The 16265-nt window shown below is 39.7% G+C and overlaps 1 protein-coding gene across 16 annotated transcripts in view; it reads left to right on the forward strand.

Moving 5' to 3' along the window:
* Positions 1 to 16265, forward strand: part of BMPR1B (bone morphogenetic protein receptor type 1B) — a 700361-nt gene that overhangs the window by 480532 nt on the left and 203564 nt on the right. Inside the window, exon 7 of one of the 16 annotated variants that reach the window (XM_073601141.1) lies at positions 3043 to 3242. The exons of the other annotated variants lie outside the window; for them this stretch is intronic. The gene's annotated coding sequence lies outside the window, so the exon portion shown is untranslated. The remainder of the gene's footprint in view (positions 1 to 3042; positions 3243 to 16265) is intronic. 16 annotated transcript variants of the gene reach the window in all.

Genomic DNA, 16265 nt, shown 5'->3' on the forward strand with positions numbered 1-16265 from the left:
GCAGACATCGGGAAACCTTCCTATATGTAGATATCAAAGACCTCAGCAGTGTTATAGTGCTCTTTCATAGTCCAGTAAGCGGGCAGGTAACAGAAAAGCTTGCAAAGCTGTAATAGGTAATAGCAGTGTCTCCCTTGTGGCTGTGAATTGTGGCAGGTGTATGTTAATCATGACAGTTAATGACCATAGTTAGAGATATATTGGCAGGTACAGGAGTTCACATATATGTAGTGTATCTCAACTTTGTTCTTATCTGTTTGCCTGGAGTACTAGTATTTGGCGGTGGTATATCTTTAGCTACCATACAGTCATTATTTATTTATTTATTTGACATGGTGTGCACTTATTTACTTGTTTTTCGTTCTATATCCACTTGAAGACCAAGCCTTTTCTGGCACTTTTTGTTTAAAAGTTTAAATCAGTATTTTTTAGTAGATAATTACTTAGAACCCCCAAACATATATACATTAGCAGTGACCCTAGGAAATAAAATGGCGATTGTTGCTATTTTTTATGACACACAGTATTTGTGCAGTGTTTTTTTGGGAACAAATACACCATACTGAATTACAAAATAACAAAACAGAATATATACAATTTGTTTGTTAAATATGAAAGGTGATGTTATGCCGTGTAAATAGATATCCAACATGTCACACTTTAAATTTTTTTTTTACTTACGGTATTCTATTTTTTACCTTTTTTTTTTTTTTTTTTTTACACTGTTCTTTATTTTATTTTATTTGTTTTATTCCTATTACAAGGAATGTACACATTCACGTGTAATATGAATAAGGATGACAGGTACTCTTTATAGAGAAATCTGGGGTCAAAAAGACCCCAAACCTCTCCTTTACCTTAAAAAGCAAAAGATCCCAAAATGTTTTTTTTGATCGTTTGCTTGAAAAATTTTTTACTTCTGCCCTAGTCCGGAAGTGACATCATGACGTTGCTCCAGTCCTCCAAGGCCATAGAGGCAATCACAGATTTAGTCTCTCTCAGCCTCTGTGACCAGCCGTCCACATCGTCGGATCATTTTTCGGGCACGTCGGTGAAAACGGTAAGCCCAAGAGACACAGGCAAGTGATGGGAGGGGGGGACATCCCCTCCCACCGCTCCTGAAAGCAATGAGCCACTCAGACCCCTTTCATGAGAAAGCCAATCACCAGCTGAAAAAAAGATACTGGGGTAATGACTGAGAGCTTCAGCCATTACCCCAGTAAATCACTTGCTATACCATAACGTATATAAACATATTGCGATTGGCAAGTGGATATTTTGCTTATTGCACATATACATATTTGTAAATACTCTTGTAGTGACCTATAGAGTCCCAAAAAAAAGAGCCAGTAACAGTTACTATTTTGTATCACTAGAGAGGACATAGAATTATTGCTGCAGCTTGTGGTGTGCGACAAGAAGGAGAAATTTCTTCTAATGCATTTCTCATACCTTGCAGTTTTTTCTTTATAGAAAAAAATACAAAAAATGACTAAAATAAATCTGCCTATTATTTTTTGTCATTTTTGGGATTATTATTATTGCGGTGCTTACAGTTGGTAAGAATTTGTTTCCCCTTAAAAAATCATCAAAGCTGGAACAAAAGTTCACTGCACTTTCCTCTGTACATATAGCCTATGTTTTACATTTGTATTGGATAAATTCTAAACTATTCAAAGTCATTTGGAGGCTTTCAGCTATTTTTCTTTGTTGCTGGTCCACAATCTGTTTTTAATACATGTAAGAGTTTTACCTGATATTCTAATATTTGTTGTGACAGCACTTAGATTTCCTTTATCTGAAGGAATTTTATTTTATTGTTAATTTTGTTTGTTTCTATCAAAACAATATATTGCCATAGATCAAATTATTTATTTTAATTTTTGATTTTATTGATGTTATCAAATGTAGCCATTTTTAGGCATGCTTATTAAATAAACACACAATGATGTGGGTCACAGGAGCAAACCTAGTTCTGTACTTCTGTGAGCCAGATTCAGCTGACAGATTGTCGGATGACGTCACATAGCCAGTCCAGGCTCTGCAGGGATCCTGATAGTAATATCAGCATCCACCCAGATGCCTGAGCGGCAGCTGCCTCAGCTAAACCAGGCTCGGGAAAGACCCTGATCCACCCACATGCCTGAAGTGCCACCTGGCTCAGCCTCTCAGTGTGCCACTGAGAGGCTGAGCCAGCTGTTCCTGTGCCCTGCACAGGCCAGCACTCCAGTGTGCGCTGGAGGGGCAAAGCAGAGAGACGGTGACTGACAGTCGTCACTCTCTGCTCAGTGAAGTCTGAAAACTGAGCCATCAGCGGTCATGTGACAGCTCGGTTCTCGGTCTTAGAGCTGGCAAGGGAAAGTTACAGCATTGAATCAATGCTGCAGCCACCATTTGAGCATGATTGTTTGTTTGTTTTTTAATCCTGCATTTCTCTTCAAAGATGAATGATATTTCCACCTTAAGCAGAAAATGTATTTTTAAATAAATTATAAAGCTTAACATTATTATAAATATATTATAATGCTTTCATTTTTTCACACATGTTAAAATGCACATTTTGCTAGTGTTTATCAAATACATATTTTATTTCCATATGTGCACAAACATAATATAATTCCCAATTATTGGAGTAAAATTTAAAAGATGTGGTTGTGTTGAGTAAATATATAACACATATTTCAAGCCTTATAATTTTACCTCTAAAATTGTGAAAAACTGCGGTACCAAAACTCATCCAAAAAGTCTTTACAGCCCACCATTTTAGAGTTAACAGCGAATGATGGCCCTGGAAACAATGCTCTTACTATGTCACCTAATGTGTTTGGTGTAATCATCATATTCATACATATGGATTTGAGTGTTCATAGGTACAGGCAGCTACTTATCCATTATGCCATATCATCAGGGAGGCATGTGATTGGCCCCAAATTTATTCTGCAGCAGGACAACTACCCCAATTATACAGCCAATGTCATTAAGAACTATCTTCAGCTTAAAAAAGAACAAGGAGTCCTGAAAGTGATTGTTTGGCCCCCACAGAACCAAGAAGAACAAGGAGTCCTGAAAGTGATGGTTTGGCCCCCACAAAGCCAGGAAGAACTAGGAGTCCTGAAAGTGATGGTTTAGCCCCCACAGAGCCAAGAAGAACAAGGAGTCCTGAAAGTGATTGTTTGGCCCCACAGAGCCTGTCTGGGATTACGGAAGGATTTGAAGCAGCCTAAACCCACAGAAGAACTGCGGTTAGTTCTCCAAGACATTATAGGACAGTGTCTTGATCTTGCCATTTTTATCAGGAGATTATTTATTTATTTCAGGTACTTACATATATACGTACATTGTACATTCACAGCAGTCCCTGCCCTCAAGGAGCTTACAATCTAAGGAGATGACTTATGTCTATGGGCACCAGCCTTGACTTTTAGGGGGAAGAACATTTTGGAAACTTTGTTTGCATTTGGTAACCCATCCCAATAGACTAAACTTGAATAGTTGGATGGTGTGACAACTTGTGGTTTATTCCGCGAGCAACATAAAGGCTTGAGGACAAATGTATTGTACCTGAACATTCAAACACCCTCTTATGTCTGTGGAAACCTTTACAGTTGATCAGATGATGGCTGCTCTTGCACTGCAATAGAGAATGATTCTTTCATTCTACAACAGCATTAATAGGAGGGTAAAAACAATGTATGTTTAAAAAAAGTGTATATATAGTATATATATATATATATATATATATATATATATATATATATATATATATATATATATATATATATATATATATATATATATATATATATATACATTTAACCCTATAACCAAACTAAGTTTTCAAACTTTTTCATACTTGTGTACATTCAACTGTCAGACATTTTTATCTTCCAAGTGTTTCTCATCTGCTGTCAAATTTTGTCTGTCTCTACACAGTGAGTCACTCAACTGCTCCATGTTATGTCTGCAATTTTCCATTTTAAACTGCATAGATATATCAGATGCTGGCCTCAAAGACTCATATGTTATTCCATAATTTGATAATAGCTTTTGGCATTCACAGTCTTTTTTATCCAGTAATTGGGAATTGAATTAACAGTCATTAGATTATTTGTTAATAAATCGTGTACTTTTAGATTAACGAATACTGTGAGCGTTCGGTGCAACTTGTTCTGTTGTTTAGAAGTGATTGCTTGTCATCACGAACAACGATTCACGTGTGTTAGGAAAATACAATGCATGTACTCCTTATTTCATATAATGTCCAACCTAATAAGTGGAGCCAAATCCACCATTGCTTTTTTTTTTGTATCCTCCATGGTAACAGTTATACCAACATCTTCAAAGAATTCTTAACTTAAACACTTGCTTTAAACCTTTTCTGATGTAACTCACTGAACAATTTTGTCCAAAGAAGAGCTGGTGTTTGGGCTCTGAAACATGGCTGTTATAGTAGCTGTAACTATGGAAGTTAGTGAGGGCTTATTTTGATGCTCATTATATTCTAATATGTGAATGTCAATAGCCACAGGTTTAATGTTAGATGAAATTAACAATAACACTCTCTCAAGGAACATGTTTGGGTTCCTGTATGTGGTGGTCTCTGGCAGGTTTACCTTGTTGGAGACTTGAGCACAACAGTGGCCATGAAAATCTATGCAGCTTGTATAAGGCCATTAGTCTTATGCCCCGTACACATGGTCGGATTTTGTTTGGACATTCCGACAACAAAATCCTAGGATTTTTTCTGACAGATGTTGGCTCAAACTTGTCTTGCATACACACGGTCACACAAAGTTGTCGGAAAATCCGATCATTCTGAACGCGGTGACGTAAAACACGTACGTCGGGACTATAAATGGGGCAGTAGCCAATAGCTTTCATCTCTTTATTTATTCTGAGCATGCGTGGCACTTTGTCCGTCGGATTTGTGTACACACGATCGGAATTTCCGACAATGGATTTTGTTGTCGGAAAATTTTATAGCCTGCTCTCAAACTTTGTGTGTCGGAAAATCCGATGGAAAATGTCCGATGGAGCCCACACACGGTCGGAATTTCCGACAACACGCTCCGATCGGACATTTTCCATCGGAAAATCCGACCGTGTGTACGGGGCATAAAAGTTGTTGTAAGCCTCTGAAATGAAAAACGAACAAAGCATTTTGTTCTATAGTGTGTACTTGCCTCAATCTTTAGCACTTAGACTGATTCCTGGCTGCTCTGTTTGCCCTTCACTATCTACAAGAGTCACTTCTGACAGTTTATGCCAACACCAAGCAATCCCTGGGGATGGCCCTGTTCCCCTCCAGCATACAGTAGGTAATTGACAAGCTCAGCTGTGTATGTTTCCCTATGAGACTTTATAGAAGGAGGTGTGTCCATTTCCTCCACTCAGGTCTCAAATTACACTTACAGTAGCTTTTCTCTCTGCACTGTGCAGAGTGTGAAATCAGATACTCACCTCCTGAAGTTTAGAAATGCTGTCTAAACTGTGCATTTTGAAAAGTTGTAGAGAAGAGATTACTGCAGATAAACAGGTACAACTGCTTCTATCAGCCAAGAGGTTCAGGAACTTAAAACAAATGTTACAGTATTCCACGTCTTTAACAGAAGTGAAGACTAATGCCTTACTGCATTATGTATAATATTAAAAAACATTTTTGGCCCAAAACTCACAGACGTGTTGCACATATTGGCAAATTGGTTTTAGCCTGTGCATTTAAATCTATTTGAGCCGCGCATGCGACAAAATGGGTATTATCTGTGTGACCTGCTTCAGAAAAAAAGTAACAGCTTTTCAAGGAAGAAATACTGAAGCAGGAGAGGTAATAATGCCTTTGTTGCCAGGTTCTACCAGCCAACAGCCCTAAGGGCTGTGTGCCTGGATTTTGACAGTGAGTCTGACTTTATGATTCCAAAACCTTAGGTATATTGCCACACATGAATTATGTTGTGCTTGATTTGTAAATAAACCATGTATTCTTCAAATTTCAATTGAAAGGTTTCATCCATTTTTTTTTTTTTTTGCTTTAGCACCCACTGCATTGAGTCTAGTAACTCTAAAGACCTCACTGTGTTCTTCATGAATAAGCGCTCCTAAGTGACCTGTAACAGTGATAGTTAAAGTGGACTTTTCCTGAAATTTACAAATCTGCATCAATCAATTCATGCAGACTGTAGATCCAAACTCAAGTACTACAAGATTTAATGTCATTTCCAAAGAGAAAAGTTTTCAGTCCTTTTAAACTAAAAGAGAATTATGGGATTGTGCAAAAAAAAATAAAAATTATACTCACCTAGATGAATGCAGCATTGATCCAATGCTGCATCTGTCCCCCACCAGCTCTAAGACTGAGAACTGAGCGATCACTTGGTCCTCAGCCTTCAGTGAGCCGAGAGCTCTACGCTTTGCCCCTCCAGCGCTCACTGGAGCTCTGGGCAGTTCAGGGGGTGGGAGTGGCTGGCTACAGCTCTCAGTGGCTGGCTGAAAGGCTAAGCCAGCTGTTGGTCCAGGCATGAGGGTGAATCCCAACTGTAAAGTCCTGATCTTTCCTGAGCCTGGCTCAGCTGAGTGACATCAGCTAACAGCAGACTTTTGCCCACTGGCCGCTGAAAATGGGTCACAGTTGTGGAGTTCATTCTGCACACCTGTGACCCCCAGGAGAAGTACAGCCAAAAATAGCTTTGGCTATACTTCTCCTTTTATATAATAGTTTTTATGAAAAAAAATGACCTTGTGATCCTCCTATGAAAGTTCTTCATTTAGGAAGTTATGGTCATGTGGGGACAACTAACTCCTACTGCATTGTCTCATGGTCACATCCTCCCTTTGTGGAAACTAGAAGTGGCCATACATTTCAAAGGCTTATTCCCCTATTGTCACTACTGCAAAGTTGATCCACAGCAACTTGCGTGTGTATGTACACAGGAAATTGTTGAAAGAGAATGTAGGAGATCATCATCACTGTAATACAAAATAAGATGAAAAAAGAAATCACAGCCAGTTATGGTTACACTTCAGCACTATATCTTTGTACCAAGTTCCAAGGCAAGATGCTGCACCAAGGAACCAAACTATACCACGCATTTGTGGTATTGTGAACTGCACAGGCATCAAGATTTTTATGATTGTGTCATCTCTGAGACAGCAAGAGTAGTCTAGAAAATATATAATGACCTCAGTAATATCAGAACAAAGATGGCACCATCCTGCTGGAGAGAAGAGCAGTTGAATGTTTTTTTTCAGAGAAAGGGCTCTAATTTCTGGATTAGCTAAAATAATAGCAAATGTATACATTTGTATCAAGAACATTAATGGATACATTGCATCAGCTGATAACACTGTTGTGGAGATTTTCATTTACTGAGCGTGGATAGTAAAGCCACTATTTCCTTTTTTATGGACCTGATAACATTACAAATAGTTCATTACAAGCACTGGCTGAAATCTAATTATAGAGTTAATAAAACATATACAGTCAGGTCCATAAATATTGGGAAATCGACACAATTCTAATCGTTTTGGCTCTATACACCACCACGATGGATTTTAAATGAAACGAACAAGATGTGCTTTAAGTGCAGACTTTCAGCTTTAATTTGAGGGTATTTACATCCAAATCAGGTGAACGGTGTAGTTCTCAGTATTAGAGCTGGTGGGGGACAGATGCAGCATTGGATCAATGCTGCATTCATCTAGGTGAGTATAATTTTTTTTTTTTTGCACAACAGTTTGTATATGTGCCTCCCAATTTTTAAGGGACCAACAGTAATGGGACAATTAACTGCTCAGCTGCTCCATGGCCAGGTGTGTGTTATTCCCTCATTATCCCATTTACAAGGAGCAGATAAAAGGTCCAGAGTTCATTTCAAGTGTGCTATTTGCATTTGGAATCTGTTGCTGTCAACTCTCAATATGAGATCCAAAGAGCTGTCACTATCAGTGAAGCAAGCCATCATTAGGCTGAAAAAACAAAACAAACCCATAAGAGAGATAGCAAAAACATTAGGTGTGGCCAAATCAACTGTTTGGAACATCCTTAAAAAGAAAGAACGCACCAGTGAGCTCAGCAACACCAAAAGACCCGGAAGACCACGGAAAACAACTGTGGTGGATGACCGAAGAATTCTTTCTCTTCACAACAGTTGGCCAGATCAAGAACACTCTCCAGGAGGTAGGTGTATGCGTGTCAACAATCAAGAGAAGACTTCACCAGAGTGAATACAGAGGGTTCACCACAAGATGTAAACCATTGGTAAACCTCAAAAACAGGAAGACCAGATTAAAGTTTGCCAAACATCTAAAAAAGCCTTCACAGTTCTGGAACAACATCCTATGGACAGATGAGACCAAGATCAACTTGTACCAGAGTGATGGGAAGAGAAGAGTATGGAGAAGGAAAGGAACTGCTCATGATCCAAAGCATACCACCTCATCAGTGAAGCATGGTGGTGGTAGTGTCATGGCGTGGGCATGTATGGCTGCCAATGGAACTGGTTCTCTTGTATTTATTGATGATGTGACTGCTGACAAAAGCAACAGGATGGATTCTGAAGTGTTTCGGGCAATATTATCTGCTCATATTCAGCAAAATGCTTCAGAAATCATTGGATGGTGCTTCACAGTGCAGATGGACAATGACCCGAAGCATACCGCGAAAGAGTTTTTTAAGGGAAAGAAGTGGAATGTTATGCAATGACCAAGTCAATCACCTGACCTGAGTCTGATTGAGCATGCATTTCACTTGTTGAAGACAAAACTGAAGGGAAAATGCCCCAAGAACAAGCAGGAACTGAAGACAGTTGCAGTAGAGGCCAGGTAGAGCATCACCAGGGATGAAACCCAGCGTCTGGTGATGTCTATGCAATCCGGACTTCAGACTGTAATTGACTGCAAAGGATTTGCAACCAAGTATTAAAAAGTGAAAGTTTGATGGATGATTGTTAATCTGTCCCATTACTTTTGGTCCCTTAAGAAGTGGGAGGCATATGTACAAACTGTTGTAATTCCTACACCGTTCACCTGATTTGGATGTAAATACCCTCAAATTAAAGCTGAAAGTCTGCAGTTAAATCACAACTTGTTCATTCATTTCAAATCCATTGTGGTGGTGTATAGAGCCAAAAAGATTAGAATTGTATCTATGTCCCAATATTTATGGACCTGACTGTACATGTTACACGTGTTATTAGCATGCATTTAAAGTGCATGTAAAGGAATTGTTGGAAGGATTTTTTTTTTGCTGTCTGTGTCCTCTTTGTGTCTTCATTGGGAACACCCCCCTCCCCATTCCTATTTAAACTAGCGGCCATTGTTCCTGAGATAAAATTGGTGGGGACAAATGCTCCTATGTAGACTGGTTAAGACGGCAATTGCCCTCATTTTGGGGAGATTTCCTTTCATTTCCTGTTGTGCCTTTAGGACTGAATGTAAAGGAAAATCTCCCCAGCAGGACATAAACAACAGAAAATAACCTGATAGGGGTTCCTTTCTCGAACCAAAACCAAAAAAAAAAAAGTTTGGTCCTTACATACACGTTAACATGAAAACATATTTGTGAAGCTAAGTCCATTTTAAATTATAACAAAAATCAAAACTTTCATTTTGATTTGGATAGAGTGGCAAGGGGTTAGAACCTATGTATTTTTTTTGAGCTGTCTGTGTCCATGTAGGGAGATTGACTCTCTTATTATCATGATCATCAGTGCCACATAAAATGAAAGTGGGGATACATTAAAAATTTTGGTAGTGGGGAAACAGTGGGGAAATGTCCCATTGTCTAAAGCTGACTGTACACCAGTAGAATTTTGTTTGAAAATGTTCATTTTTGGAACATTCTTGCGATCAGTGGGGTGAAATCAGTGATTGGTTTCATAGTGACGAGAAAATCCAAAGGAGCAGGGTGAAAAAATTCTATCTGGGAATGTGGGTTTCATTCTGTAAAATTCATGCATATTGTAATACACATGTTGTATGCACAATGGAAACCTGCTTAACACATGGGGAATTCCATTCAAGTAGCAGGTCTGCACACATTTTTAAGGACTTTAGAAATCAGTTTACTCAATGATGGCAAGATCAAATGCTCTAACAAAGGATTTCTTTTTTTTAAATTCCCTTACAGAATTTCAAATGAAATTCTACTGATATGTGACTAGCTTAAGAGGGGATTTTCTTTATACTGGAAAGGAATACATCAACTTCCTGTTGAGTCTACAGGAAGTGGAAAGAAATATCCCTAATGAGACACGGATGGTAAAACAAAATGACTATAGTTTTAACCTTCTGCAACTCTATGAATTTTTTTTTTAAATTGCTTTAGATGTACTTTATTTGCGAACTGCCCACCCACAATGTACTGTGGATGGGGGGCCTGCACAGGCAATGCAACGTACCCCTATGTCGCTGTCTGCCACAGTACCCAGTGTGATTGTACACAGTAGGAGCCTTTCAGCAGGTCCCGGCCAATGATTCACAGCTGGGACCTGCAAAGCAGGGATGAAAAACTATCTAGTATGTAGCGCTACCCCCAAAGGAGCTTCTTTGTTTGTTCAGTCCATTACTCTGCCTCTCAACCCTAATAACAGCCTCAGCCCCTTCTGGCACACCTTGCAATAGTGTAAGTGCAATGACCAATGAGAAACACACACGTTATGATAAAACACAGAAATTGTCTCTACTGCAATATTTCTGTGGAAGAATAACAGACAGTAACAGTATACATTCAAGTAATGAACTAGAGAGCAATAACTGAGATTTAAGAGCAATATAGCTCCCAATCCTATATTTGAGCTTTCAGGGGATTCCAAACCTGAGAATGTCCCCAAGAGCAGAGGCACACTTAAATGGTAAGTAAAGCACAATATGACACTTTCAATTGGATTGGTTACCTTTATTCAGGTTAGCTCTATGAGCCCAGTCAGGAGGAGAGCAGAGGAATGATTCCCTTTGTGTCAGGCCTCTCTCTACTGTAACCCTGACACCACAGGCCCAACTTTGAACATGTTATTCAAATCAACATGCAATGGCTTAACTTCCTAGATGAACTGTCCCACACACCCACTGCATATACAGAGCCCTGAATATTTGTGTGTGGATCTGTATGGCACTAGTAGCTTCAGTCCTATTGAAGAAAATACAAGATTTGGTGTTTTCAGCTAGCCACTTTCGTTAGTGCAGCTAAACTCCTGGAGAGCAGGGCCGGCGAATAACACAATTGGCCCAGAATATCAAGTGAAGCAAACAGGGTCTTTCTCAGCAAGGTGAGAGGGCAATGATGTCTGTATACAGTGTCCCAGAAATGGATAGCATTTCTATCCTGTGACACTACAAGTGGCACTACAAGTGTCAGCAAGATGACTACCAGCAATGATGTCTATATACAGTGTTCATATAACTCCTTCTGTGGTGCAGTGTCTCTGTTCCCGGCAAAAAGCCCCTTCACCCAATTCTGCGTTCAAGGCCCAAACAAATGTCCTAGAACAGACAGGCTCTTCTGGGGACCTGACTGATCACCTCACACTGGAATGCTTCACCGTCGGGGCAGATGTGTCTGGATGTGCACCTGGGATCACCCTCTCTCAGGCTGGATGTCCCAATTGGCGGCAGAGGCCTGAAACGCGCGGGGAGATCACCTGAGAGACAGCATCTCTCCCTCAGGTTTGATCTCTTTCCCAGCCTTGTGCTGACTGAGAATCTCCTCAGGAAATCAAAATGGAGTATCTCCTTTCCAGCCAGCAAAGCATGCTGGGATTTGCAGTCCTGCCTCTTTAGAAGTCAGTGAGGCTGCTCTGTGCTGAGACTTCATATTCCAGAGTCCTTTGCAGCTGCTGCTTGTTAAAGCCCCATTGATTGGTTCCTGTAACTGCTCCTTTAATTGGCTTTCTTCCTCCTGCCAATAGGAACACAGGGGAGGAACAGAATAGCCTGTGTGTGTGTGTGTGAGAAGAGAGGGGGGGGTGAAAAGCCCATGCAGACACTGCCAGGCAGCAATCTCCTTCTTTCAGGCTGGAAAGCCTGTGTACATTGTGGCGGCCAGCTTGGCGGGGTCGCGGAAGAAACGAGACATCCGCTACAAGTAAAAGCAGCACACTTTACGCATATTACATATAGTTAGGAACACATTTAACCCCTTGATTGCCCTAGATGTTAACCCCTTCAATGCTAGTGTCATGTGCACAGTGACAGTGTAAAGTATTAACAATGAACACTGTATTATTGTCACTGATAATGTTAGTGGCTGTTAGTCAGTTCCCTCCCTACATATTTGATATGTTTTGTAGAAGAAAGTAAAAAATATTGTTTTTTTTTTCAAAATTTTCACTTTTTCCATTTATATCACAAGGATTAAAAAACTCAGTTTTGATCAGATACAACCAAGAGAAAGATCTATTTGTGGAAAAATAATGATATAAATTGCATTTGGGTACAGTGTTGCATGACTGCGCAATTACCAATTAAAAAAGTGTAGTGCTAAATTTCAAAAATTGTCCTGGTCATGAAGGGGGTAAAATCTTCTGGAGTTCAAGTGCTTTATTTTTAATTTTTCTAAAGCCATTTTCCTACAATGTAAATGCTTTTATATCTGAAACAATGCAGGCCCCACTTTGGATTGATTGTATAACATTTTAAGCGGATTCAGGTCACATTTATTTTACTGCGTTTTTTGCTTCTCAGTAGCTCAATATTTTCTTAACATGATATTTCCTGAATTTCATGTTTATAGAGCACAGGTGACCCAATGGCTGGTATAGTGTCTTTTGGAACGTGTTGTCTATTACTCTTAGCTATATAAGTAATGCATATTCCGATTAGGCTGACCAGATGTCAGTGCCTATTATTAAATTGTTAAGTTGGTCCCTAAGGGAGAGGAAAAGGAAATACTACTCAATGTGTCAAATAAGGAAGTCAAATTGTAACCAAAAATAATAGTGTTAAAGCCAATTCACGCAGGTCAGCATAATGTTGGTTTGAAAAAGCAGTCTGTAGAAGAATACTGAAGAGCCATGTAATTTGTATGTAGAATATCCATTTGACGGCTGACCGATTTTCACTGGATAGCACACAGACACCATACTAATTCTTCTTTGTATATTTTTATGGCGGAACTTGATGTTAAAGCGGAACTACCGGTACTTCTGCTATACCATGAACCTTCCAACGTTTCAACACCTAAAATGTTACTTAGAAGCTTAAAAATGTGTTACAGAAACAAGTACCTATTCACACTTCCATATATAAAGTAAAGAACCTTAGCTGACTTTGGAAAGTAAAATCCAATAAAAATCAATTACAGTGAATGGGCGCAATAACACAATTCTCCCAATAAAGCAACAGTTGTGGGTTCTTATTTTGGGTGTTTTGCTCATCTACCCCATTTGGCTTTTGATAGGTAAAACACCCAAAAAGAGCAGATGGAAACTGAGGCTCTTGGATTTCATGTTCTGCAACAAGGCATTCTCTCCTAATATACAGTGGGGATGGAAAATTTCAGACCCCCTTAAATATTTCACTCTTTGTTATATTGCAGCCATTTGCTAAAATTATTTAAGTTCATTTTTTTCCTCATTGATGTGCACACAGCACCCCATATTGACAGAAAAACACAGAATTGTTGACATTTTTGCAGATTTATTAAAAAAGAAAAACTGAAATATCACATGGTCCTAAGTATTCAGACCCTTTGCTGTGACACTCATATATTTAACTCAGGTGCTGTCCATTTCTTCTGATCATTCTTGAGATGGTTCTACACCTTCATTTGAGTCCAGTTGTGTTTGATTATACTGATTGGACTTGATTAGGAAAGCCACATACCTGTCTATATAAGACCTTACAGCTCACAGTGCATGTCAGAGCAAATGAGAATCATGAGATCAAAGGAACTGCCTGAAGAGCTCAGAGACAGAATTGTGGCAAGGCACAGACCTGGCCAAGGTTACAAAAAAATTTCTGCTGCAATTAAGGTTCCTATGAGCACAGTGGCCTCCATAATCCTTAGATGGAAGATGTTTGGGATGACCAGAACCCTTCCTAGAGCTGGCCGTCCAGCCAAACTGAGCCATCGGGGGAGAAGAGCCTTGGTGAGAGAGGTAAAGAAGAACCCAAAGATCACTGTAGTCGGGAGATGGGAGAAAGTTGTAGAAAGTCAACCATCACTTCAGCCCTCCACCAGTCGGGGCTTTATGGCAGAGTGGCCCGATGGAAGCCTCTCCTCAGTGCAAGACACATGAAAACCCGCATGGAGTTTGTTAAAAAAACACCTGAAGGACTCCAGGATGGTGAGAAATATGATTCTCTGGTCTGATGAGACCAAGATAGAACTTTTTGGCCTTAATTATAAGCGGTATATGTGGAGAAAACCAGGCACTGCTCATCACCAGTCCAATACAGTCCCAACAGTGAAGCATGGTGGTGGCAGCATCATGCTGTGGGGGTGTTTTTCAGCTGCAGGGACAGGACGACTGGTTGCAATCGAGGGAAAGATGAATGCGGCCAAGTACAGGGATATCCTAGACGAAAACCTTCTCCAGAGTGCTCAGGACCTCAGACTGGGCCAAAGGTTTACCTTCCAACAAGACAATGACCCTAAGCACACAGCTAAAATAATGAAGGAGTGGCTTCACAACAACTCCGTGACTGTTCTTGAATGGCCCAGCCAGAGCCCTGACTTAAACCCAATTGAGCATCTCTGGAGAGACCTAAAAATGGCTGTCCACCAACGTTTACCATCCAACCTGACAGAACTGGAGAGCATCTGCAAGGAGGAATGGCAGAGGATCCCCAAATCCAGGTGTGAAAAACTTTCATCTTTCCCAAAAAGACTCATGGCTGTATTAGATCAAAAGGGTGCTTCTTCTAAATACTGAGCAAAGGGTCTGAATACTTAGGATCATGTGATATTTCAGTTTTTCTTTTTTAATAAATCTGCAAAAATGTCAACAATTCTGTGTTTTCTGTCAATATGGGGTGCTGTGTGTACATTAATGAGGAAAAAAATGAACTTAAATGATTTTAGCAAATGGCTGCAATATAACAAAGAGCGAAAAATTTAAGGGGGTCTGAACACTTTCTGTCCCCACTGTACAGTAGTGGTTCTCTAGAATTCTTCTATGAACAGCTCAAAAATATAATCACAGATCCATACTACTTGTGAGGCTCTGCAGTGCTCAGAATTTATTGGTTCCTGATACCATACATACCACGCAATATACTGTTCGCTCACAGTAGATGGCGAAGTAAGTGTCTATGCCTGACTTTGCTATGGCTTTCACTCTTCCGACGTTCTTTTCAATGTATAAACACTAACGTTCAGTAAAAAAAAAAAAACTGTTAAACTGCCAGAAATCTAGTGTGTTCTCAATTTTGGACTGGCAACACAGTGCCTCTGCTGCTCTGAAATGTTAAGCAGCATTGACTGCAGAACTTACCTTATTGCTGATTTATAAGCTGAAATCCCAGCACTTTTATTTAAATACTTTTATTTAAATATACAGCGCCTTGCAAAAGTATTGACCCCCCCTTGGCATTTTTCATGTTTTGTTGCCTCACAACCTGGAATTAACATGGATTGTTTGAGGATTTGCATTGTTTAATTTACCGAACATGCCCACAACTTTGAAGATGTTTTTTTTTTTACTATGAAGCAAACAACAAATAGGACAAAATAACAGAAAGACAATGTGCATAACTATTCACCCCCCTAAAGTCAATACTTTGTAAACCCCCCTTATGCCCCCTTATGCTGCTATCACAGCTCCAAGTCGCTTTGGATACGTCTCTATGAGCTTGCCACATCTTACCACTGGGATTTTTGCTTTCTTCTGGCCACTCTGCCATAAAGCCCATCTCTATGGAGCGTACGGCTTATTGTTGTCCTATGTACAGATTCTCCAGTCTCTTCTGTGGAACTCTGCAGCTGGATCAAAGATTTGGATATTTTTTTATAACCTAACCCTGACTTGTACTTCTCAACAACATTGTCCCTTACTTGTTTGGAGAGTTCCTTGGTCTTCATGGCAGTGTTTGGTTAGTGGTGCCTCTTGCTTAGGTGTTGCAGCTTCTGGGGCCTTTCAAAAAGGTGTGTATATGTAATGACAGATCATGTGACACTTAGATTGCACACATGTGGACATCATTTCACTAATCATGTGACTTCTGAAGGTAATTGGTTGCACCAGAGCTTTTTATGGGCTTCATAACAAAGGGGGGTGAATACATACGTATATGCCAATTATCAGTTTTTTATTCCTGAAAAATAGTTTTAT

This window comes from Aquarana catesbeiana, linkage group LG01 (genome assembly GCF_042186555.1).
Source record: "Aquarana catesbeiana isolate 2022-GZ linkage group LG01, ASM4218655v1, whole genome shotgun sequence".
NCBI classification, from domain to species: Eukaryota; Metazoa; Chordata; class Amphibia; order Anura; family Ranidae; genus Aquarana; species Aquarana catesbeiana.